The sequence below is a fragment of the Lissotriton vulgaris genome, chromosome 6 (assembly GCF_964263255.1).
Source record: "Lissotriton vulgaris chromosome 6, aLisVul1.2, whole genome shotgun sequence".
In the NCBI taxonomy this organism is placed as follows: domain Eukaryota; kingdom Metazoa; phylum Chordata; class Amphibia; order Caudata; family Salamandridae; genus Lissotriton; species Lissotriton vulgaris.
The window spans coordinates 1,895,918,107-1,895,941,990 of record NC_141694.1 but is presented as its reverse complement, the minus strand read 5'-3'; the positions used below and the strand labels follow the sequence as shown (position 1 = coordinate 1,895,941,990).

At 47.0% G+C, this 23,884-nt stretch overlaps 2 protein-coding genes and 1 long non-coding RNA gene across 4 annotated transcripts in view; 1 reads left to right on the top strand and 2 right to left on the bottom strand.

The window, feature by feature from the left end:
- The window catches only part of LOC147709815 (uncharacterized), a 1,100,435-nt gene that overhangs the window by 767,445 nt on the left and 309,106 nt on the right, over window positions 1-23,884 (bottom strand). The gene's annotated exons all lie outside the window — the stretch shown is intronic.
- Window positions 1-23,884, top strand: part of LOC147709816 (uncharacterized) — a 117,739-nt gene that overhangs the window by 43,730 nt on the left and 50,125 nt on the right. The window lies entirely within an intron of this gene.
- LOC147709817 (uncharacterized) lies at window positions 150-17,438 on the bottom strand. Its single transcript, XR_015296738.1, has 3 exons — window positions 16,173-17,438; window positions 3,429-3,540; window positions 150-1,434 (listed from the first exon to the last, which is right to left on the bottom strand). It is a non-coding gene; the product is annotated as an uncharacterized LOC147709817 (long non-coding RNA).

Sequence of the window (23,884 nt, the reverse complement as noted above, 5' to 3'; positions counted from 1 at the left end):
GACTAATCCAGAGTGAGGCGCGGGACTACGAGCCTCATTTCCTCACCTTGCCCCTCGTATCCTGCCTCTCTCTCCAGTGCGGTCACGCCAGTGTGCAGCCTGAGGGGGAGGTGGACCGAGTGGAGGTTTTTGGTCATCCAATGCGATAGGGGGGCGCAAAAGCAGTGCAGCAGTTGCAAGTTGCAAAGCTAAAAATAGCAAATAAATACCTAAACAAACAAACAATGGTTACAAGGAGTCAGCCGCTTTTAACTTGCTTTTGACCTGCTGGAGGGAAGAAAACAATCATAACAGCTAAAAACATCTAAACAAACAAACAATACTGCTGGCAGTAGCTTTAGCAGAGGAGTAGTATCAGTATAACAGAAGTACCTTCAGAAGCTGCAGGTCCTTCAGGAGTATAGATTACGGCTCACAGATTGTGGATTGTGGACTGGGGACGCAATACGTTATACACAACTCCGCGGCAGCCCCGAATAGTGGATCTAAAACATCAACCGCAAAGCAAGGCAAGCTAAAGGTGCTCTCGATAGCCGCCATGAGATAAGGTAGAGAGCGAGTGACACTCCCACTAACAAAGAGGAAAAGGAAACCTCAAGGTCCAATGGTAAAGAATAACAACAAAGCCAGACCAGAAGGTGGGGTGCAACCTCTAATTGCGACGATATACAGAATGTTTGTCAAATCAACCAGTATACCAAACAAATTTAACTTTCTAAAAAATCCAGCAGACGTAATGTTATCTTCCCTCGTGCAATCGAACGATGGAGACAAGCGCTTACCAGACCCGATTTTACCCTCTATACACGTTGGGGGTTTCAACTTGATAAAATACCAAACCAACCTAAAACCCATAACAACAGCTGGCCCCCGGCAGATGCATGATCATTCGGACCACAAAGAACAAAATGATGAACAAAACGATGAGTCCTGGGGCACAATTAAGGACCATGAACCAGCAATAAATGAATATCTATCAGACTCGTCCGAATGTCCTGCTAAAGACACGTCACCAAATAAGCAAGGTCAGTTCTACCCCAACAACCAATTGGCCCAACAACCAATTGAGGTAGAGGTCAAAATCATCAAGTGGCCTCAAACGTTACACAACATGAGAATCAACTTAGGGCACTAGTCCCTAACACACAGAAAACAACTGACATAGCAGTGTCTCAGAGCATACAGAATATTGTAATAAACGAGGGATCCAGAGTCTCAAATCACGACGCTGATGGTGCTGAAGCCAATTACAGGCACACTCATTTGTTAGAAGCAGAAGTTTCAAACAGCGAAGAAAATAACCCATCTCAACCGATGCAGCTGATAGCTGATAGTGTGATCCCTTGCAATAACTCCATGGCCTGGGTTACCCCCGAAGCAAGTACAGATGCGGGATCAATATGGGATATACTTTTTAAAACATCTCAACTCACACTCGAGGCACGTGTTCAATGCAGTTAATGGTAACCCTGTACCTGCATCATGGAACACCTCCACCATAGTTCCCATTTTAAAAAAAGGTCAGCGGGATGATCCAGGCTGTTATAGGCCTATATCCCTCCTGGATTCATCAGTAAAATTTTTAGGTAGAGTTCTTTTATCCAGGCTGAGGGAGAATGTTGAGGGCTGTGGTGGATTGTCCGAAATCCAATATGGATTTAGGGAAAGAAAGGGGACTATTGAACAGGGCATCAACTTACATCTGCTCATCTCCAAATACACTATAGCCAAGGAGGGGTCTTTGTATCCTGCATTCATGGACCTCTCCTCGGCATTTGACCTGGTCAATAGGACTAAGTTGTGGTCTATTCTGCTGAAGATAGGTATTGATGAGGCATTGGTCACCTTTATGGCCTCCCTGCACCAAGAACTCTTCTCAAGTGTACGTGTGACGAACGAGGGCAGGCGCACCGCTCTCTTTAGATCATTAAGGGGTGTGCGGCAGGGCTGCATTTTAGCCCCCTTACTCTTTACCATCTACATCAATGGCCTGGGCGCACACCTAGGTGGGCAGGAAGCCGACGTCCCGCGTGTAGGAGCAATAAAGATCCCGGCGCTCCTATATGCGGATGACGCCGTGCTGATCGCCCGCACGGGAGTTGGCCTCCAGCGCCTATTGAATGCCTTTGGTTCGTTTATGGAGCAACTAGATCTTAAAATAAACGTAGCCAAGTCACATACAATGGTGGTGGGTCTAGAGTGTCGCAGGAAGAGAAACAAAACATTCACATGCAGGGGGGACTTGGTCTCTAGGGTATCCACATTTCCTTATCTAGGCATACTGTTTGACCAGAAAGGGTCCTGGGGTCCACAGGTCAGAGCTAAGAGGTTGGCCGTTATTCGATCATCATCAGCACTCCTGAGCTTTGCTGGTAGGCTAGGGGCCAGGCCTATGGAAGCCATATCAAAAATTTACAATAGTAAATCTGTGGATATTGCATTATATGGTTCCGCATTGTGGGGTTATGTAAATGTGGAACCAATTCAGAGAGCGGAGAATGGATTTATCAGAACCCTACTCTCTGTACCCCAGTCGACCCCAACGTATTCTATTCATAAAGAAGTTGGCTTACAGTTTCTTTCAGATAAGTTGAGTATGGCCCCTTTGATTCTTTAGCTAAAAATATGGATGAATGAAGAACTCCCATTAAACCATAAGATCATGACCGATGTCCTGTCCCTTGATAAATCAAACAAGATTCCTTGGCTGGCCTATTTGGCCAGGGCTTTTTTAGACCTAGGCCGCCCGGAGCTTTTTACCTCTCCAGAGAATATTAGGATCCAAGATCTCGACTTTGTTAAAAAGTCTTTCATGGGAAGGAAGGAAACATGCCGTGAAGAACGTGAATTAGCAAAACCGGCAGTGAGGGATCATTGCCTGTTGGTCAGCTCGCCATCACTTGCACCATATCTTGGTTTCGTCACAATCCCCTTCCACAGGTTCCTTCTAACCAAATTTAGATTTAATTTGCTGCATTTTTACTTTGGCTCCTTTAATAATTGGCAGAAGCCAGAACTAGCCCCGCCCTGTAGCTGTGACCAGTTCCCAGTGCAAGACACAATGCATTTTGTTATGTTTTGTGGGTTGTACTTAGAGCCAAGGAAAAAATTCTTGTTACCAATTCTTAAAGAAGCCGGCTTCACCCAGGTGAGACCGGCTCTGCTCTTCTTACAATTACTACCTAATTCCCACATTACTTTTTGCGTTGCTAAATTTCTGGTAGCCGCCTCAAGGGCGAAAGCTGTCTGTCAAGATTAGTTATTTATGTCAAACAACCTTTTTAACTGTTTGTCACAATTTTAAAATTTGTTGTTAAAATTCTATATCATGTGTATTATGGAAAATTTTGTATGAAATGTATTTTATTCTTTCTCTCTTTGTATGGTTTTTAAATAAGCCGAATAAAGATATTTTGACTGACTGACACACTCGAGGCACTAACTTATCAATCAAATAAAATGGACATCCAAGTGGACCTGCTAAACATTATAGCAACCACAATATCGGGGATTGATTTAAAATTAGCTAATTTGAACAAGCTGATAATGTGAGAAGTTGGCCTGATATATAATGTTCACTATTCTAGTGAGCACTTTGTATCAGTCCAAACAACCCTTATTGATGATTGGTTGTAAGTCAACCTTATAGACCAGCTATCCTAGTAGCATGGATACGAGCAGTCTTCGGGCTAAACTCTAGAGGGCGTGTTAAGCCAGCTGTTATACCATCACATATACCCCTTGAACACCAAGTGAAAGGACACCACACAAGTGTTATGAAAATAAACAGTGTATTTATTTAGATCACAAAAGCCCTGTACTCTTTATGAGGACAGGGTACTAAGCACACAACAAAACTCTTACGAAAATACTTTAAGTTGCACAATTTACACAAATGCCCGAGGGGCACGAAAAACCATATACTCTAAAAGTGGAATGCGAAATTACTAGCAGGTAAGTACTAATCTCATAGGGTTTGGAATCGCTAGGACTGGACTACTGAACCTTCAGATTACTAGCAGGAGGCCTAGGGGACTCGGGTGCAGAGTGTGCACTCTCACGCGGGATGCGGGACAAAGTCTATGGGTGCTAGAAATTACAAAGTTAGTGATATCGGACGAATCCGACTAGGTAGAGCTGAAACGAAAAAGGATATGGACCCATGGATATTGAGGCTATGCTGGGGCACCGAAATGCCGAAGTTACCTATCCCAGGGGCTGCGGATGCATAGGTCTGGAAAGACGTCGGGAATCCTCGTTACAGCCTATGGAGCCTGAAAGAAGAAGTTGCTGGCAGGCGACCAGTGAAGAAGTTCGAAGTGATCCAAGCCTGGATCGATGATGGAAGACACCTGTAAGCAGAGGGGACCAAGTTCTGAATCACTAGCCAGTGATTATGTGGGCACCAGGATGGCACCGGACGAAGTCACCTCGACCAGGTGAGTGGGCGACGCTGGGCTCTGCAGTCTCACGGACCAGGAGGCGTTGTCGGCGACCAGGATGGAGGTGCGAGCTGTCCCACGATGGTCTCTGCTGTCGACGTCGCTGGACCCAGGATTGGAGCAACAAGTCTTGGCAAATGCAAGCCCACGCGGTGGACTCAAAATGGCGTCTGGAGTGGACCAGGAGGGTCCGGGGTGCTCCTCTGTTGGAGGGGAGCAAGGGCCAGTCTGGAGCAACCAGACCAGCAGTGTTGATGTCGTTGTTCGTCGTCGGGAAGGCCACAAGCCAGCGGGCTAGTAGCCAGACAACGAGGTGAGCAGAAAGAGCAGAAGGGTCCCACGTAGATCTCGTGGAGGCTGGGGGCTGAACTTCGGTGCTGAAGCTGCTCAGGGTTGGGGCTTCTCGGACCCCAAAGCACTCACTCGAGGATCCCTCGGCGGTCGTGCTGGGCAAGCGTCGTGCAGTCTTGAAGATGGCCGGTCCCTTGAGGTCTCGTCGCACCCACGGATCTCAGCTGAGCTGACGATGTGGGTAGAGGTCAGAGGTGCCAGGGAAGCGGGGTCTCGTCGTGCTGGTCAGTCGGATTCCGGAGGAAGGACGTGCAGCAAACCGCAGTGTTCTTGGATGGTGCCTGCGTGTGCAGGGTGACTACTCCTTAGTCACAAGGGAGAAATCTTGAGAAGAAGTCGAGAGTTCCTTTCGTAGAAAGTAGTTTCAGGATTCAAAGATGATCTCATTTGGAAGGGGGCCCGCTCCTATCTTTATACTAGGAAAAGGGTCTGGCACGCGACTAGGTCCTGCCCATGGGTGGGACCAGGAAGGGGGGTGGTTACACCCCTCTCCCATGCCGGACTTTCCCCAGGCCAGGGGCTGGTGTGTCCCTGGAACTGGTTCTAGCCGGCCTACGCATAGTGAGCACCGGGGTGCCACTTGCAGTCACCTTCCTGTAAAGCCCTGCCTACCCAGGATACACAAAACCCTGTCTGGGATGGTGCTAGCACCGCCCCTGACAGGAAACCCTTTGTCCAGGCTCCCCTCGCTGGAAGGACTCCCAGCTGCAGGGGGTCAGACTTGTGTCTGTGGTGGCAGCATCCATTTTGTGATGCTAAGGCTCGAGTTAACTTTAACCGGGGTTCACAGTTACATTCATGTCGTGTCCCTCTAGAAGGGTGGAATGCTAACCCCGTCGCCAGAATTGGCGAGGGGTTAGTATTCCAATTCGTATGACACCTTACTCGACATGTTTTGATAAAGCAATACCAGAGTTAGCATATAACCGCGAGGATTATAATGCACTTAAGAGTATATGGTATGCGTTATCATGGAACAGCTATTAGGACTTGGTTCCGCAAGCTGCAAACGGGCTCAGCTCATGCCAGAGCACCATCTCACATAATTCCAAGCACTCTGCCTTCAGGATTGTCAAGGCCTGCCATAGGAGTGACTGATAGGAATCTATGTGTCCATTTTAGGGTTAGATATAGGTATACTATATCTAAAGCAAAGGGTGATTACACCACCTTGCCCCACCTGTCATGCAGCCAGTTGTGTCAGATTTAGATGGCCAGCCAGGGGTGGCATAATACATGCTGCAGCCCCTGGTAGGCCCTGGGTACACCTATGCCCTGAGTTACAGGGTCTGATAAGGTGGCCCAGTACCAATTAGATATGTACCTAAGGTACATGGAATCCATTTTACAGAGAGAGCAGTAGGCCTGGGGTCCTGAATAGCAGGGTCCCAGGTCAACTATGGCAAAAACCAGCTAAAACACAGGGCAAAAAGTTGGGGGCAACCATAGTCGGGATCTACCTTCCTACATAACCCCCCCCCCCCAAACGAAAGGAGATAAGGCTATCCTTGTCCAGGTAAGCCTCTATTGCCTAAGTGGCCATATAAGGAAGGACCAGCTCTGGCTTGGTTCCCCCCTGTGTCATGGTCCACTAAGCAACCCCTCACCCTAATGGTATCTGAGGGTCTCCACCATAGGGAATCTCTGTCTTTGGTGTGTCTTGGGAAAGTAAAAGGCTGATGCTGGGATGAAGTACTGAAGTGAGGCTCCTCTACCTTTGGGCTCAACTTCCTCCACTCACCACCCATCATGTGTGCCTTTCTTTCTGTAGCTGAGATGCACTGTGCTCTCAGGGTCAGCCTCGGGCTACCTAAAGCTGGAGGCTGGGTCCCTCTGTTTGGCTTACTGGGGGGACAGGTCAGGTTTGGGGTTTTTAGGCCCCAGGTTTGGCTGTGCCCAGCAGTGGCCAGCTGTGGGAGTTCCCTAACTAAGTTTAAGGGGGATCCCTCGGGAGTTTGTTTTATTTTCACTTGGCTAGGACTGCTAGCTTCAGTGATCCTAATCTGCTGATTGTGGATTTCTGGACAGGGGGCCCTTTGGGGTCCACCACTGGCCTTCCTGACCTCTACAGCCCTGGGCTGACTGATGCAGGGTAGAGAGGGGCAGGTTACCTGCTCCAGACTGGGTCCCACCTGGGAAGGTTCCACTGTCATCAGGGGCTCTGCCAGGCTAGGCCTGACTACCTCTGGGGCAGGTCCTTCACCGGGGGTAGAGTCAGTTCCCGGAGGAGGCTGGCTCTCACCTAGTGTCTGGGAGGGGGAAGACTTTTCTTCCTCCTCAATGCTCTCTGTTTGGGTGGAGTGATCCATTGTTTCAGGCTTCACAACCCCACTATCTGTTTGAGTAGAGGCTGAGACCATTACAGCCTTGCCAACCTTTTTCAGGAAGGCACTCAGTTTGTGTTTGGGCTGTGACTGTCACAGCCCTCCTATCCTGTTCTGGAAAGTCTGTCTGAGCCTGGGCAGTGGCTACCACTGCTCTTCCAACCTTTTCAGGGAGGAATTGTGCTTGGACTGGGGCTGTAGCTATTACTGCCCCACTAACCTTTCTGGGTAGGCCTATCATCCTGGAGTGGGTTTCTTGCTCCACCTCAGCCCATGCGGAGAGTTCCAGGTCATTCCCCAGTAAGCAATCTACAGGTAGGGTGTCTGTCACTGCCACTCTCATGGGCCCTGTGACATTACCCCAGCTGAGCTCGACTACTGCCATGGGATGCCTTCTTTTCACTCCATGAACATCTGTCACCTGATTAATGAAACCAGGGGTCAGTTGAGCAGAGGGGACCAGATGGTCAATCACCATGGTGATGCTGGCCCCTGTGTCTCTGTATGCCTCAGCTTTCTGACCATTGATAAAGGGCTCTTGTCTATACTTTCCCAAAATGTGGGAACCAGTAGTGAAGCTGGCAAACCCCATGCCAGTCTCACAGACAAGAGTGGTGTTAGGGGACCTGGCTAGGCCATAGTCCACCTGGTTTCCCAAAGTAATGCCCACTACATTCTTGGGGGCACTCCCACCACCTGGGGGATTACCACTAGTGGTAACAGGAGGTCTGGGAGTATTACCTGGGGGTATGTTCTCCTTATTGTTGTTGGCCTTGGGACAACTGCTGTCACTTTTATAGTGGCCTACCTGTTTGCAGGTATGACAATAAGGTTTCTTTTGGGTTTTGGGAGAAGTTTGGGACCCACCCTTTTCAGAGGAATTTTGGGGCCCTGTGGTTTGATCAGAAGATTTATTCCCACCCTTCTCTTGAGGCTGGGTTGATTCCTTCTTTTGGTCACCACCCTGGTTCTTAGGCCTGACCCTGGTTCTGACCCATTTGTCTGCCCTCTTACCCAATTCCTGTGGAGAGGTCAGATCAGAGTCTACCAGGTGCTGGTGCAATAACTGGTTCTGACAATTACTTAAGATTTGCTCTCTCATAATTAGATTGTACAATCCTTTAAAATCAGTAACCTTACTTCCCAGTAGCCAGCCTTCAAAAGCCTTAGTGGCACAATCAACAAAGTCAGCCCAATCCTGAGACTGAGTTTTCTGGGTGTCTCTGAACATCAACCTGTACTGTTCAGTTGTTAAGCCAAACCCATCAACCAGTGTATTCTTCAGGACTTGGTAATTGTTAGCATCCTCAACTCTAGTAGTGAGGAGCTTATCTCTACCTTTGCCTTCAAAGGAGAGCCACAAGATAGCTGCCCACTGACTCTGGGGGACACACTGTACAGTGCAGGCCCTCTCCAAAGCAGTTATCCATTTGTGGATATCATCCCCTTGTTTAAAGGGGGGCACTATCTTATTTATTTTATTTATTTTATTTTTGCAATTTTTAAAGCGCGCAAATACCCATACAGGTGTTTCGGCGCTGGTGATCACAGAAATCCCTACACTTTGACGGGGTGGTTAGGCAGAGGAGAAAAGCCATGTCTTGAGGCTTTTTCGGAATTTGAGGAGCGTGGGGGCGGTTTTGATATGCAGTGGGAGGCTGTTCCACAATTTAGCAGTGGCTGTAGTGAAGCACCTGTCTCCCCAAGTGGCCTTTTTTGTCCGAGGGACAGACAGCATGAAAGCTGTGGAGGATCGAAGAGTTCTGCGATGCTCCAACGGGCGTAGAGCTTCATTTAGGAACTTAGGCCCTGGGTGGTTAAGGGTCTTGTAGGCTATGCAAAGAGCCTTAAATTTTATTCGGCTCCTGATTGGGAGCCAGTGGAGCTCTTTGATGTGATGGGAGACAGATGTGAATTTGGAAATAGAGAGTAAGGTTCTGGCAGCCGCGTTTTGCACGGTCTGGAGTTGGTTGAGGACTCCTTCCTGAGCATTAAGAAGCAGAGAGTTGCAATAATCCGTTTTAGAAAACACTAAAGTACTGATAAGTGTTTTGCCGGCTGACTGTGGTAGATAAGGAAGGAGTTTCTTGATTTTTTTGAGGGTGTAGAATGCAGATGATACAACAGCATTGGCGTAATGGTGGAAAGTCAGTTTGTTGTCAAAGGTGACTCCCAGGTTGCGGACCTTAACCACCGGTTGGGGGGGAGATCCCAACTCCGGTGGCCACCATTGTGGGGACCATGCTGGTTTCAAGCTCCCGAATGTCATCACCTCCGTTTTATCAGAGTTAAGTTTAAGACAGTTTGATGACATCCAGGAGCTTATTGCCTTCATTCCCTCCTGAAAGTTGGCTGCCACGCTAGCTCCGTTATCGTACACCGATAGTACTAGTTGCGTGTCACCGGCGTACGTGGTAAGGGCAATACCGTAGGATTTTATCACCCTCGCTAAGTCCGATACCTAGATATTAAAAAGCGTCGGACTTAGCGAGGAGCCCTGTGGAACGCCGCATGGGAGTGAGAAGGTCTGGGAGGTGAAATTACCCATTTTGACAGTCTGTGGACGATTGGCGAGGAACGAGGCAATCAGATCTTTAGCTGTTCCTCCTATTCCCAGAGCTGCGACACGGTCGATCAGGGTGATATGATCGACCGTGTCAAATGCAGCGGAGAGATCAAGGAGTATCAAGACTGCTGATCCTCCCTTGTCCATGGTTGTTCTGATTTCGTCTGCGGCTTTCAGTAGTGCCGTCTCTGTCCCGTGTCCCTGCCTAAAACCGAACTGTGTGTCGTCTAGCAGGTTGTTGTCGTTGATGTATTTTGATAGCTGCATGTTCATGGACTTTTCAAAAATCTTTGCTGGAAATGGGAGACAGGCGATAGGTCTATAGCTTGCTGGGATAAGAGGGTCTAGCGTTGGTTTTTTCAGCAATGGCTTTATAATCGCCTCTTTCCAGACTGAGGGATATATACCTGTTGCGAACATAGCATTGCATATGGTGGACAACGAAGGGGAAATTGCTTCCGGTATGCGGTTGAGAATGGAAGGGGGACATGGGTCGAGGGGGGAGCCGGATTTAGTGCTGGCTACCAGATGTTGAATGTGATCCTTATCTACGGTGTTGAAAGATAATAAAGTTGACTGAGTGCTCGTAAGGGGAGGACTCGAAGGTGGTAGGGGGGCAGAGCGTGAGAAAGTCTGGAAGATGGAGCTGACTTTTTCCTCGAAGAAGCTGGCCAAGGCATCTGCCAATGATTGAGAGCCTTCTAGGGGCGGCGTCGGGGGGGTTGGATAGAGTGGTAACTACCCTGAATAGTTCTCCTGACGAGTTTTTTGCCTGATTGATTTGAGTGATAAAGTAATGGCTTTTTTCAGTGATTATCGCTCTTTTGTAGATGGCGAGGGCATTTTTATAGTTGGATTTGTCTGCAGGGCTGTAGTTGCGACGCCATTGTCTTTCGAGGTTCCTGCAGTATTGTTTCTGCATGCGTAGGGCCTCAGTGAACCATGGGGCTGAAGGTATTTTTCTGTTTCGGTGTGATGATTTAAGTGGGGCTAGCTTATTACAGGCCGTGTCTAGGTTTGTCAGGTAGTTTGAGGATGCTTTGGTAGGGTCATGCTCATTGGGAATATAATTATCCTGTATCATCTCTGCTAATTGTGTTATGTTAATGTTTTTCCAGTCTCTGTATGTTGAACGGCTGGTGCAGTGCGGCTTGGTTTGGTGGAGTTTATTTGCACTGTGAAACAAATAGCTGAGTGGTCTGTCCAGATTAGTGGAATTATTTGGGTGATATTTACAAGAGGACTATTAGTAAATATACCGTCTAATGTGTGACCTGCCTGATGATTCAGGGAGTTAATAAGTTGTATTAGGCCTGCAGCTTCAAGGTCTGCAAGAAGTTGCGCAGTATCGTGGTTATTCGAAGTCTCAAGGTGAAAATTGAAGTCACCTAGTAGCGTAAAATGAGGGGCGTCGGCGACTGCTTTGATTAGGCTACCTATGTTAGCTAGGAACTTAGCTCTTGACCCTGGAGGACGATAAATCAGCATTCCCTTGAAGGATGATTTTGCTGATAGGCCTAGAGTAAATGTGAGAGACTCATATTCTGGGCATGTATATGGTTTAGTCGAGAGTTTGAAGTGGCTTTTATAAATTATGGCAATGCCGCCACCTCTTTTTATTGGTCTGTCTAGTCTACAAACATTGTAGTTGATTGGAGTGGCTTCTGCAAAATCGGGTCCTGAGGCGTCATCGCCCCATGTCTCGGTGACGAACAGTAGGTCCAGTTTGTGCGCGTCTATCAAGTCGGCGATTTCTGTTTTGTGTTTGGGGAGGGATCTGGCGTTTATTAACGCTGCTTGAATTGAAGGTAGGTTATTTGTTGGAGGTTTCCCGGAACATTTGATGCAAGTCGGACATAAGAGTGGGCCTAAGATGTGATTAGAGAAGCTTAAATACGGGGGTATATGCGGTTGGTCCGCTAGATGTCTCAGTTGTAGTAATTCATCGGTGGAATAGGTTACTCTCACCGTGTCAGTAGAAGGCCGTGGAGCTGGAGTTGCAGGGGGGGTGGCCGTTGGCCCGGACGAGCGCAGACGAGCTTGCCCTATTTGCGCCTTCGGCGCGCAAACGGCGCTCCCGCTGCGCTCGTCCGCTGCGCTTGCGAGGATGGCACATTTGGGGAGAGGGTGGGTGTGGCCAGAGAGATGGGCATGGCCTCGCGAAGCAGCGATGGCGGCCCTTTCACTGTCTAACCCGCGATGCAGCGCTAGCTCCGCTGCTCGTGGGGTGCCCTGATAGGCTTTAGGTGCTGTCAGCCTCAAGAGAGGAGTTAGGTAAGTTTAAAATCATGTAAAACACAAAACTCCAATTTTTAAAAACACGAGTGCTTTTGGCCTCCGGCTTCCGCCTCAGAGGTGTAGGAGTAATCACCAGCGCTTTCAGTCAGCGCTTAGATATAGGCGGGGAGTGGGCGTGGCCAGAGAGATGGGCGTGGCCTAGCGAAGCAGCGATGGCGGCCCTTTCACTGTCTAACCCGCGATGCAGCGCTAGCTCCGCTGCTTACTCAGGTGTCTAGTGTCTAAACTCCTGTCTTTTTCTCTTGGGAGAATGCTGCCACCAGCGGAATCTAGTCCACTTAACGTTTGCCCTCTAGCAAAGGCAAGCCTCTCTTTGGCCAGGGCAAGTTCTTCCCTTTCAATCCTCAGATTGGCTTCCCTCATCTTAGCTTCATGCTCCCTTCTCTTAGGGTATGACATCCCTCTATGAGAAGAGGTCTGAGAGCCATTGGTTCGAAAGGATCTGTTAGAGCCTCTGGATAGAGACCTAACTCGTCCATTCCCAATGTTAAGTCCACCTGAGAGTGGCCCTGGGGGTCCCCCAAGTCCATTCTCATGTCTACTTAAGTTGGTCCTAGTGAGTCTACTGACTTCTACCTGACCTTTGTCTGCCTCGTCCCCTGACAACTCCTGTTCCTCCTCCTCCTCTTCACTACCAGTGCCATTGAGGAGGCGGTCAGGGTCCCCAAGGGTTCCCTCTAAGGGGGGCATTTTCCCATCTGGATGAGAAGGATCTGTGTTGGCAGTCCTCCTGGCATCATAAGTCTCTAAGAGACCAATCAGAAAGGGAATGGTAGGGTTAGACCCCTGTTTTAGCTTCCTGGATGTACAGATTTGTCTAATCTCCTGGAAGCTAAAAGCAGCATATCTGGAAGTGACCTGTGGAAGGTCAACTGACACAAGGGGAGACTCAGAGTTTCCTCCTTTGTCTGACATGCTTTTCTAGTGAGGTGTAAGTGGTGTGCTTACCTACACTATTTGTTTGCCTACTGATCCCTTGCTAAGAGTTGTAGTCAAGGTGTGCTAAGCCTTGTTGAACTACAACAGCTGGTTCAGTAGAACTCAAGGTATTCTAAGCTAAGTTATAGGTACTTATGTGATCTTTCACAATGATATTCTTAGGATACGTGTGGTAAAACAACAGCAAGCTCAAATCCCAACCACTGCTCACCAATGTGAGAAGTTGGCCTGATATATAATGTTCACTATTCTAGTGAGCACTTTGTATCAGTCCAAACAACCCTTATTGATGATTGGTTGTAAGTCAACCTTATAGACCAGCTATCCTAGTAGCATGGATACGAGCAGTCTTCGGGCTAAACTCTAGAGGGCGTGTTAAGCCAGCTATTATACCATCACATATACCCCTTGAACACCAAGTGAAAGGACACCACACAAGTGTTATGAAAATAAACAGTGTATTTATTTAGATCACAACAGCCCTGTACTCTTTATGAGGACAGGGTACTAAGCACACAACAAAACTCTTACGAAAATACTTTAAGTTGCACAATTTACACAAATGCCCGAGGGGCACGAAAAACCATATACTCTAAAAGTGGAATGCGAAATTACTAGCAGGTAAGTACTAATCTCATAGGGTTTGGAATCGCTAGGACTGGACTACTGAACCTTCAGATTACTAGCAGGAGGCCTAGGGGACTCGGGTGCAGAGTGTGCACTCTCACGCGGGATGCGGGACAAAGTCTATGTGTGCTAGAAATTACAAAGTTAGTGATATCAGACGAATCCGACTAGGTAGAGCTGAAACGAAAAAGGATCTGGACCCTTGGATAGTGAGGCTATGCTGGGGCACCGAAATGCCGAAGTTACCTAGCCCAGGGGCTGCGGATGCATAGGTCTGGAAAGACGTTGGGAATCCTCGTTGCAGTCTATGGAGCCTGAAAGAAGAAGTTGCTGGCAGGCGACCAGTGAAGAAGTTCGAAGTGATCCAAGCCTGGATCGAAGATGGAAGACACCTGTAAGCAGAGGGGACCAAGTTCTGAATCACTAGCCAGTGATTATGTGGGCACCAGGATGGCACCGGACGAAGTCACCTCGACCAGGTGAGTGGGCGACGCTGCAGTCTCACGGACCAGGAGGCGTTGTCGGCGACCAGGATGGAGGTGCGAGCTGTCCCACGATGGTCTCTGCTGTCGACGTCGCTGGACCCAGGATTGGGGCAACAAGTCTTGGCAAATGCAAGCCCACGCGGTGGACTCAAAATGACGTCTGGAGTGGACCAGGAGGGTCCGGGGTGCTCCTCTGTTGGAGGGGAGCAAGGGCCAGTCTGGAGCAACCAGACCAGCAGTGTTGATGTTGTCGTTCGTCGTCGGGAAGGCCACAAGCCAGCGGGCTAGTAGCCAGACAACGCGGTGAGCAGCAAAGAGCAGAAGGGCCCCACGCAGATCTCGTGGAGGCTGAACTTCGGTGCTGGAGCTGCTCAGGGTTGGGGCTTCTCGGACCCCAAAGCACTCACTCGAGGATCCCTCGGCGGTCGTGCTGGGCAAGCGTTGTGCAGTCTTGAAGATGGCCGGTCCCTCAAGGTCTCGTCGCACCCACGGATCTCAGCTGAGCTGACAATGTGGGTAGAGGTCAGAGGTGCCAGGGAAGCCGGGTCTCGTCGTGCTGGTCAGTCGGATTCCGGAGGAAGGACGTGCAGCAAACCACAGTGTTCTTGGATGGTGCCTGCAGGTGCAGGGTGAATACTCCTTAGTCACAAGGGAGAAATCTTGAGAAGAAGTCGAGAGTTCCTTTCGTAGAAAGTAGTTTCAGGATTCAAAGATGATCTAATTTGGAAGGGGGCCCGCTCCTATCTTTATACTAGGAAAAGGGGCTGGCACGCGACTAGGTCCTGCCCATGGGTGGGACCAGGAAGGGGGGTGGTTACACCCCTCTCCCATGCTGGACTTTCCCCAGGCCAGGGGCTGGTGTGTCCCTGGAACTGGTTCTAGCCGGCCTATGCATAGTGAGCACCGGGGTGCCACTTGCAGTCACCTTCCTGTAAAGCCCTGCCTACCCAGGATACACAAAACCCTGTCTGGGATGGTGCTAGCACCGCCCCTGACAGGAAACCCTTTGTCCAGGCTCCCCTCGCTGGAAGGACTCCCAGCTGCAGAGGGTCAGACTTGTGTCTGTGGTGGCAGCATCCATTTTGTGATGCTGAGGCTCGAGTTAACTTTAACCGGGGTTCACAGTTACATTCATGTCGTGTCCCTCTAGAAGGGTGGAATGCCAACCCTGTCGCCAGAATTGGTGAGGGGTTAGTATTCCAATTCGTATGTAAATGTAAATATATTGGCATTTATATAGCGCACTACTTACCCGTAGGGTCCCAAGGCGCTTCGACTGAGAGATGGTCCCTTAATGGGTATCTCCAGGGTGAGACCAGGCATCCCCGGCGGTCTGGTGGGGCCGTTAGTGAAGATGAGGCAAGCTAATGCCCAGAGTTGCCGAGTGTGATCGCTGATCAGAGTGGGCACTGAGGCGAGAGAATTATCGAGTCCGCTGACCCTGGTCCAGAAACCTGCCGCGCCGGGAATCGAACCCTGGTCCCGGGCCGTCCTCTGCTCTCGGGTCTGCCGCCTCTAACCAGTGAGCCACACTACTTCACTAGTATGACACCTTACTCAACATGTTTTGATAAAGTAATACCAGAGTTAGCATATAACCGCGAGGATTATAATGCACTTAAGAGTATATGGTATGCGTTATCATGGAACAGCTATTAGGACTTAGTTCCGCAAGCTGCAAACAGGCTCAGCTCATGCCAGAGCACCATCTCACATAATTCCAAGCACTCTGCCTTCAGGATTGTCAAGGCCTGCCATAGGAGTGACTGATAGGAATCTATGTGTCCATTTTAGGGTTAGATATAGGTATACTATATCTAAAGCAAAGGGTGATTACACCACCTTGCCCCAGCTGTCGTGCAGCCAGTTGTGTCAGATTTAGATGGCCAGCCAGGGGTGGCATAATACATGCTGCAGCCCCTGGTAGGCCCTGGGTACACCTATGCCCTGAGTTACAGGGTCTGATAAGGTGGCCCAGTACCAATTAGATATGTACCTAAGGTACATGGAATCCATTTTACAGAGAGAGCAGTAGGCCTGGGGTCCTGAAAAGCAGGGTCCCAGGTCAACTATGTCAAAAACCAGCTAAAACACAGGGCAAAAAGTTGGAGGCAACCATAGTCAGGATCTACCTTCCTACAGATAACACGAGCTCAAGAATACGCTTTAAACACAGATTGAGCTTGTGGGCCGACAATTGATAAACTTGTATCCATCCCAGAAATGCTCACCACTTTAATTGAAGATTTAAAAACTCAAACGGCCCAAACATACTGTAACAGAACTAAGGGGGCCAATAAACAATACTTCCAATAAAATATCACAAAAACAGCTAGTGCAAACCTAACTTTTAACTTCCAGTTTAAATATGGACCTAATAGCTAACAAACAAATAATGGAAATATCTGGAGCCTCTGACAAGGAAGAGCACCACGAGACCACTACAAAAATATTCTCCACAAATTTAAATCTAGACTCAACAAATACAAATTCAATACTTAAAACTACCGGGACCCCTGAGGAGGAAAGGATACAGGAGATTTCAACTAGTAATGCTGAGATAAAAATTTCACGACGCATGAAGAAAAAACAGAAATAACAACTAAAACGCCAAAAGTCCATACAAAATACAAGGTTTATGGCTCAGCCTATGCATCTCCCTACAAAGGGTACAGACAAATCACTCCACACACAGGAAAGGTCAACATTAAGCAAACTGTATCCAATATTTATCAAAACCAAAATACAAGACAATGCCCTGAGTAAAGATGAGCCCGTAGACAAGGTAACACCAAGACGATCTTTGTCGCAGGCCTCACCACGCTCTGGAAGTGGTAATTTAACAAAGGAAACCGCAATAACAATAAACGAACAGGAAAAAGAGAAATTTGAACATGGGTCTGCCAATGAAACTACAGGTTTGGGAACTAATAACCAAAAAACTTGGGCAATTTATTTCGGTCCATGCTATAGAGACAACACAGTCCGAAGATATAACATGCACCGACCCCTCGCCTAGAATAACACCAATTGTACAAGATGTCAGAAACAGTTTTAAAACAATCCTACAACCACAGTACAAATCAAAAGGGAGGCATGACATTTTAAACAGGTGGAACCCCTTACAGCTCCTTCAATACATACCTGCACTTTCGCACATAAAAAGCAAATACCTAGTCTGTATTCAATTTGAACCAAAGAAAGAGGACACCAACAAAGAAAACACCATAGTTACCTGGTTAAATCAAAGCATGGCAGAAGTGGTGCTGAGAGAAAAGGACATTTTCAAAAACTTAGGAATTGGGGTGAGTCAACCAGAACAAGAAAAGTACCCATCAATTCTTCAGGAGCTAGTAAACATAACAACAAAGAACACGAAAGAGTCCTTTCAAGAAATACTTAGAGGCACATCAAAAATAAATGCAGACAAAATTTATAAAAAACTGACCATATCAGTCAGGAGACAAGGGGATGCGATCATAAGCAGGAGTGTTATAGATGACGGTTCAACGAGAATGAAAACACATGTTCAATTAAACTGAATAAGTCAAGAGCAACAAAGAACAATTCAATATTCCTGATGCCCAAGGGGGTACTCTAGAACCTAAAGGGTGTCGACAAGTGCCTACAATAGTTAAACCCGTAACACCGGAATCACTGTGCGTATTCCATACCAATCATAAAATGCTTTCCAACCTCAAAATCATTTCGTGGAACGTAGCAGGATTACAAAAAGCACTGAAGCACGAAACTGTCCCACAAATATTGCAGGAAGGAGACATAGTATGTCTACAAGAAACTTGGGCAACAGACTATGTACACCTCGAAGGTTACGCTGGTTTTCATAAACTAGCAACCAAAAACAATCACTTCGGTAGACCATCAGGGGGTATTTCGATCTACGTAAAACATCAAAAGCAGGTGACAGTATAGAGGGTAAAAACTAATTCTGATGCACTACAGGCACTAATAATAGAGGGAGACATGGTCCGAAAAGATAGTGTACCTATATTAGTTGTAAATCTATATCTAAATGCACACGGAAAGAACAAATTGGATGCCACTAAACATATCATAACACTAATAAAGGAAATCATATACTCCAACGCGCTCCTGCCCAAAGTGATAGTAGGAGATTTTAACCTGCACCACCTGGGAATACACCAGAGCGATAGGCTTGGTCTAACCAGTCCTGAAAGGGTTTTTAATTCCTGTCTAAAAAATTACGACCTAAAATCGGTGAAGGACATAGCGAAATCTCCAGACTCCAAGCTCTTGATCATGGCCACATTTAGGAATTGTTCCACAATCGACTACATCTTTTTATGTAATCTGCGAGCCCAGAAAATTGACAACGCTGACAGAATAGCACATGAAACCAGTGACCACAAACTACTGCAGGTGGACCTAAACCTGAGCTTACTACAGAGGGAACAAGCTGTGGCAGTATCGCAGTCAACAGGGATTGAAGAATATTCCCTAGTTAAAAGGATAAAATGGAACAATACCCAAGTAAAGCATTGCAATGTTTGGAAAAAAAACAAGAAATGGGCCAGGGGAATCTGCCCACAATGGAAAACTGGACAGAGTGGATTGGATACCTAAAAGCTAAATTGGTCAACAACTTCAAGGCCAGCCCACCGGGCCACAAAATGTTTACCTCACGGTTTAGATATAACAACACAAATCTAACTACACTGTCACGTATGCTAAAAAGGGCAAAGAGAATACACAACACCAGAGGAACACAGGAAACAAGGGACAAATGTATAGACTTATCCAAGAAGAAGAGACACTTATTATGGTCGCTCAAACAGGAAAAACTAGAGCAAGACTAGGTAATAATACACGAGCTCGCAAAACCCCACAAACAATGACAACGTTGGCAATACATTGCGAACCTGGAGAATGGCAAAACGGATAGGCGCAATTCGGTCCACGCCGATGCTTGGATAAGGCATATTGCCTCAATCTACACAGAGAAACCAGCTACTCCAGTTGATGAAAAATATGAGGCACAACTCGCACCTGGAGAAGACACAGACACGGAGGCCACCATGGGATCACTTGGTAAAGAACAAGATGGTAACTCAGTTAAACAGGTGATAAAAAGGATAAGAAGAGACAGGGCTCCTGGGCCCAATGGCCTCCCAGGGGCCATCTTTAGAGAAGATCCAGTTTACTGGAGTAGAATTCTCTCTAAACTGTTCACTGAATGCAGACTAAAAGCAAAGGTACCAGACTCATGGCGAGGGTCATTTTTGCACCCTATCTTTAAGAAGAGGGACAATACAGACCCAAAAAACTACAGACTCATTGCCCTTCTGGACATTGAAGGGAAAGCCTACGCTAGTACTCTACTGAAGGAACTGAATGAATGGATCAAAGAGAATGAAATCCTTCCCCACTATCTGACAGGCTTCCGTAAGGGCTGCTCTACAATTGATAACATTGTGGCCATGTCATATTTGAGCCAGCAAGCCAACAGCAAAAATATAAACCAATTTTCGCATGCTTTGTCGACTACTCAGCTGCCTTCAGCGGGGTACCCCGACATAAGCTATGGGAAAAACTGAGCAACTGGCATATCCCAGCAGGACTCCTTAACACCATAATTTCATTATATAGTCACACCTGGATCCAAGTAAAGCTAGCGGATAACACTATAACAAAGAAGTGCCCGACAAATCGTTGACTAAAACAAGGATGCGTACTCGCCCCCATGCTGTTTAATTTATACACAGCAGATCTGGGGAAGAAGCTTTTGAACGCTAGTTTGGTGACCCCAAAAATCGGGAGAAATAAACTGCAAATTTTACAATATGCAGACGATTTAGTGGTAATGGACCACACAAAAATCGGGCTGCAAAGAGGTCTGGAATCCCTAAATAAGTACAACAAAATCAATGAACTCATAATAAATGCTCCAAAAACGAAAGCTATCATCTTTGGCCACTTCCCCAAAAAAGCCTTACTGAAATGGCATGTGGGTAAGGAAATTATCAATATCACGCGTTCATACACCTACCTCGGATGTTAAAAGTGAAACTGGCAAAGCAACATCACACACGCGCACAATGAAGGCCAGAGCACAGGAAACAATTTTCTCAATATGCAAACTAAACGAGCTTATGCAGAGTCCGACGTCAGCACCTATCAGAAAGGTATTACAAGCCAAGATCAGGGCAACCGCAGGGTACGCTCAACAGGCATTCCCAGGGAAAATGGAGGCAATGTTGGACAAAGTGTAGTGCCAGGCCTATAAACGCATCTTTAAACTTCCCAAACACACTCGTAACAGCTTAATTCATTTGGAGTTCGGCCTAAAGCAACAAAGTAAGGAATGCTTGGGAATACTTGCAAAATACTTCTATCAAATTATAACAGCCCCAGCCGGTAGTTTAAAAAGTATGCTCAAGCCAATTTACGGAGAGACCATCAACCCATGGCAAAGTTACAAGGATAAAGCAGTGGAAACCTTGGGGCTGGCAATTGAAAATTGGAAGAACGCACCAATATACTATCTGGCTATTAAAAATGCAATAAATATAAAATGTTTTCATCTGTCACATGTAAATGACCTAGCAGAATTCGTAACAGGAAGAGGGCCACCCGGAATGGCAACATCATATATTGGGCATAAAACCCAGCCCTATCTCAGTCAAGCACTTGGAATGAAAGCACTTAAAAACATCATATGGGCCAGATTAGTGCCCCTTGAAATAAAAGAGCTAAACCCTGGGTGGAGGTCCCTTGAACAGAAAATAAGATGCAGACTCTGTAACTATAAACACGAATCTCTGCTACACATGATTTGCTGCTGACCTGCATTGCTTTCGCCCCGACAGATCCTTTTAAAACAAATTTGGTTACGACATGGGGTTCGAACAGTAAAAGAAGCCGTTTCGGTACTTTTCTCCTGCACTGTTCCATCGGACCTGGCCAGGTTTGGGAAATACATGGCTGAACTTCGAAATAGGCTTATGGAAGACGAGGGGTTAGGCAAGATAAAAGCCAACTCAGTTTAATAAGCCAACTTGCCCTATTAATCAGAGGATGAAGATATCATTTTAGTAATTATCAAATGTACAGATATACATATTTAAACATGTATTGCCTATTACATACTGTTTTGAGAGTGTTGTATACAAATGTCTTCTTTTAGAATTTTTTTTTCTTTTTTTGTTCTATTTATGTCTTTTTTTTGCTAGTTCTCGTCTTTTTAATCCTTTTAACTTGCATACAAGATGTATTGCAAATGATTTTAATATAAAAATAACATTTTCATTCATTCATTAATGGTCCAAAATGCAGGTCATGGATTACTTTATTGTACTCAAATTGTTACAACAAAGTCATGGTCAAGGGCACATTAACAGACTCTTTTCTCATTTTGTCAGGAGTAAGCCAAGGATTCCCCTTTGCCCCCACTCCAGTTTGTTTTGTCCATCAAACCCTTTATTTCAACTCTCAGGGTTGATAAGTTGCTTAATGGGATTCTTGTCCCACGAAGAATGGGGCGTTCTGTCACTACTTCTGCCTATATGGATAAGATGTCTGTTTTTTGTTCTGATAACATTTCAATTCAACAGGTTTTGTGGTATTTCAGTAGGTTTTATTTTGTATTCTCATCACAAATTAGAAAGAAGACATGATAGATTAGGGCCTTAGGTGCGAGATCGCATCAAAGTTCTTGGTCTGTGTTTTTAGTTCTCGCCTAAGCAATCCCATTAGGGATGCTGGCGAGATTATAGTAAGGCTTTCAAAAGTGTACCCAAACTGCGGATCGGGTACAGTGCATGTAAGCCCAGCGCGTGCACATCGCACACCATCGGCTTCAGACTTCAAAGGAAGCCGCTCACCCGCACACGCCACGCAATGTCGCTCCCCCTACCCCACCACGCAATGCCGAGAGCTTGTTATTATTTCGTGTGTGCCTTCACCATCGGCATCAGACTTCAAAGGAAGCCGCTTCCCCGCCCCCACCACGCACTGCCGCAAGCTTGTAGTTATTACTTCGTGTGTGCCTTTTTTCTTTTTTTTTTTTTATAAGTGCGAGGACGCGTGCCATTCATTAGTTCTGGCTCCCCTTTTCTGTCGTGGCTTCAGCCCGCGCCCCCACCACGCAATGCCGAGAGCTTGTTGTTATTACTTTGTGTGTGCCTTTTTTCTATTTTTTTTTTTAAGCGCGAGGACGCGTTGCCATTCATTCCTTTTGGCTCCCCTTTTCCGTCGCGGCTTCAGCCCGAGGTCAAGCTCCACCTAATTAAGCGTTTCCTGACTGCACGAATCCCCATTATCGAAAGACTCTGCCTTCGCCCCGAACTCTGGGATCAAGCGTTCAGTTTTCAGCACGAGAAGACGCTGATATCCTTCCCGTGTTTTTTCTTTTTTTGTGTGGCTTCTTGAATCCCAGTAACTCAGAGCGAGGTTGCGCTACACGTCTTTCAGTTCTCTTTTAGTAGTTACAGCTGGGCTTTACTGGAACTCCGTGATCACACTCTAAAGCGCTCTCCTGGAAATAAGTCGGACATTTCCTCCAAGCGCATAAGTGAAAGCATATGGATTTTTTTAATTAAGCTTTCTTCAATCAGCACTACCTATTTTTTTTTTGTTTGGAACTCCTCTATTGTCAGCTATGCTGCCAAGTTGTTCAAACCCTGGAGGCAGATGTATGCCTGTTTCTGTATGGCAAGCCTGCTCCACACTTTTTGCAGGATGATTTGAATTTTGCCTGCCATTTATTTTTCCAGAACTATCTGCAAGGGGAATGCTACATAAACCCTAGGTGGGTATTGGAGAGTACACAAACTGCACTCACTTACCTATGTATAGAATAATATCTCACACTCGTGGCTTTATCCCGAGGTCATGCACAATTAAGCGATTCCTGACTGCACGAATCCCCATTATCGAAAGACTCTGCCTTCACCTCGGACTCTGGGATCAGGTGTGCAGTTTTCAGCACAAGAAGATGCTGATATCCTTCCCGTGGTTTTTCTGAGGGCAGCTTTACGAAGTTTCTGAACTCGGCATTACTCGCTGTCACTTTACCCGACATTATATCAATATTGCCGGAACATGACATCATATCCAGTGCATAAGCTTGCACATTGGCTTTGGTAGCTGTCCAATCCTTGCTCGCACACTGATCTGGATGCTGATGGGACTGCCTGCCTTTTCGTGTGCTACCCAACTACCTTTAAAGTGCCCTGATGGCCTCTGTACACATCGGTGGCACATCACTTTTATGCCTGCATACTCCTTCTCTGCATGGCTGGCAGCTGCAACTGCCCTCCCCACACAGTGCCATGATGACCTCCCACACAATGCCGTGATTGGGACCTGCATGGAGCCATGTCCGGCCCCCTGCTGGCTTAATCTGTATCTCCTCTGCACAGAACCCAGACGTGAGCAGCACAGAGAATATCTGCCAGCATAGTGAATGACAACCCTGCAAAGGGCTAGAGAGTGCTGAACGACATCGGACTGAGCCTCGTCTGTTCTCCACAGAGAGCCACCATTGTGCCCTGCTAGGAGCCTACCCTGCATTTCATCCTGTACCCTTGCCTGCACAGAGCCCATCTGCTGTCCTATCCCTTATTTGCGGTCTCATGCTCCTGCTCCTCATGCATTCTCTCAGTATTGTACGTGTCTGAAGTGTTGGCACACTACTGCTTTTCCTTGCTGAAACAGGATACCGCTTTTGGTTATTTTGATCTCTGTTGGGCTTGCACAAAACCTTGCTGTACTGGTGATATATTTGCTGATGTGTTCCAAGTGATTACACTGGGTGTGTTCATCACTTGCCTTAATTCTGAGTTCTTCATTTTGCGGTGATTAACATCGGAG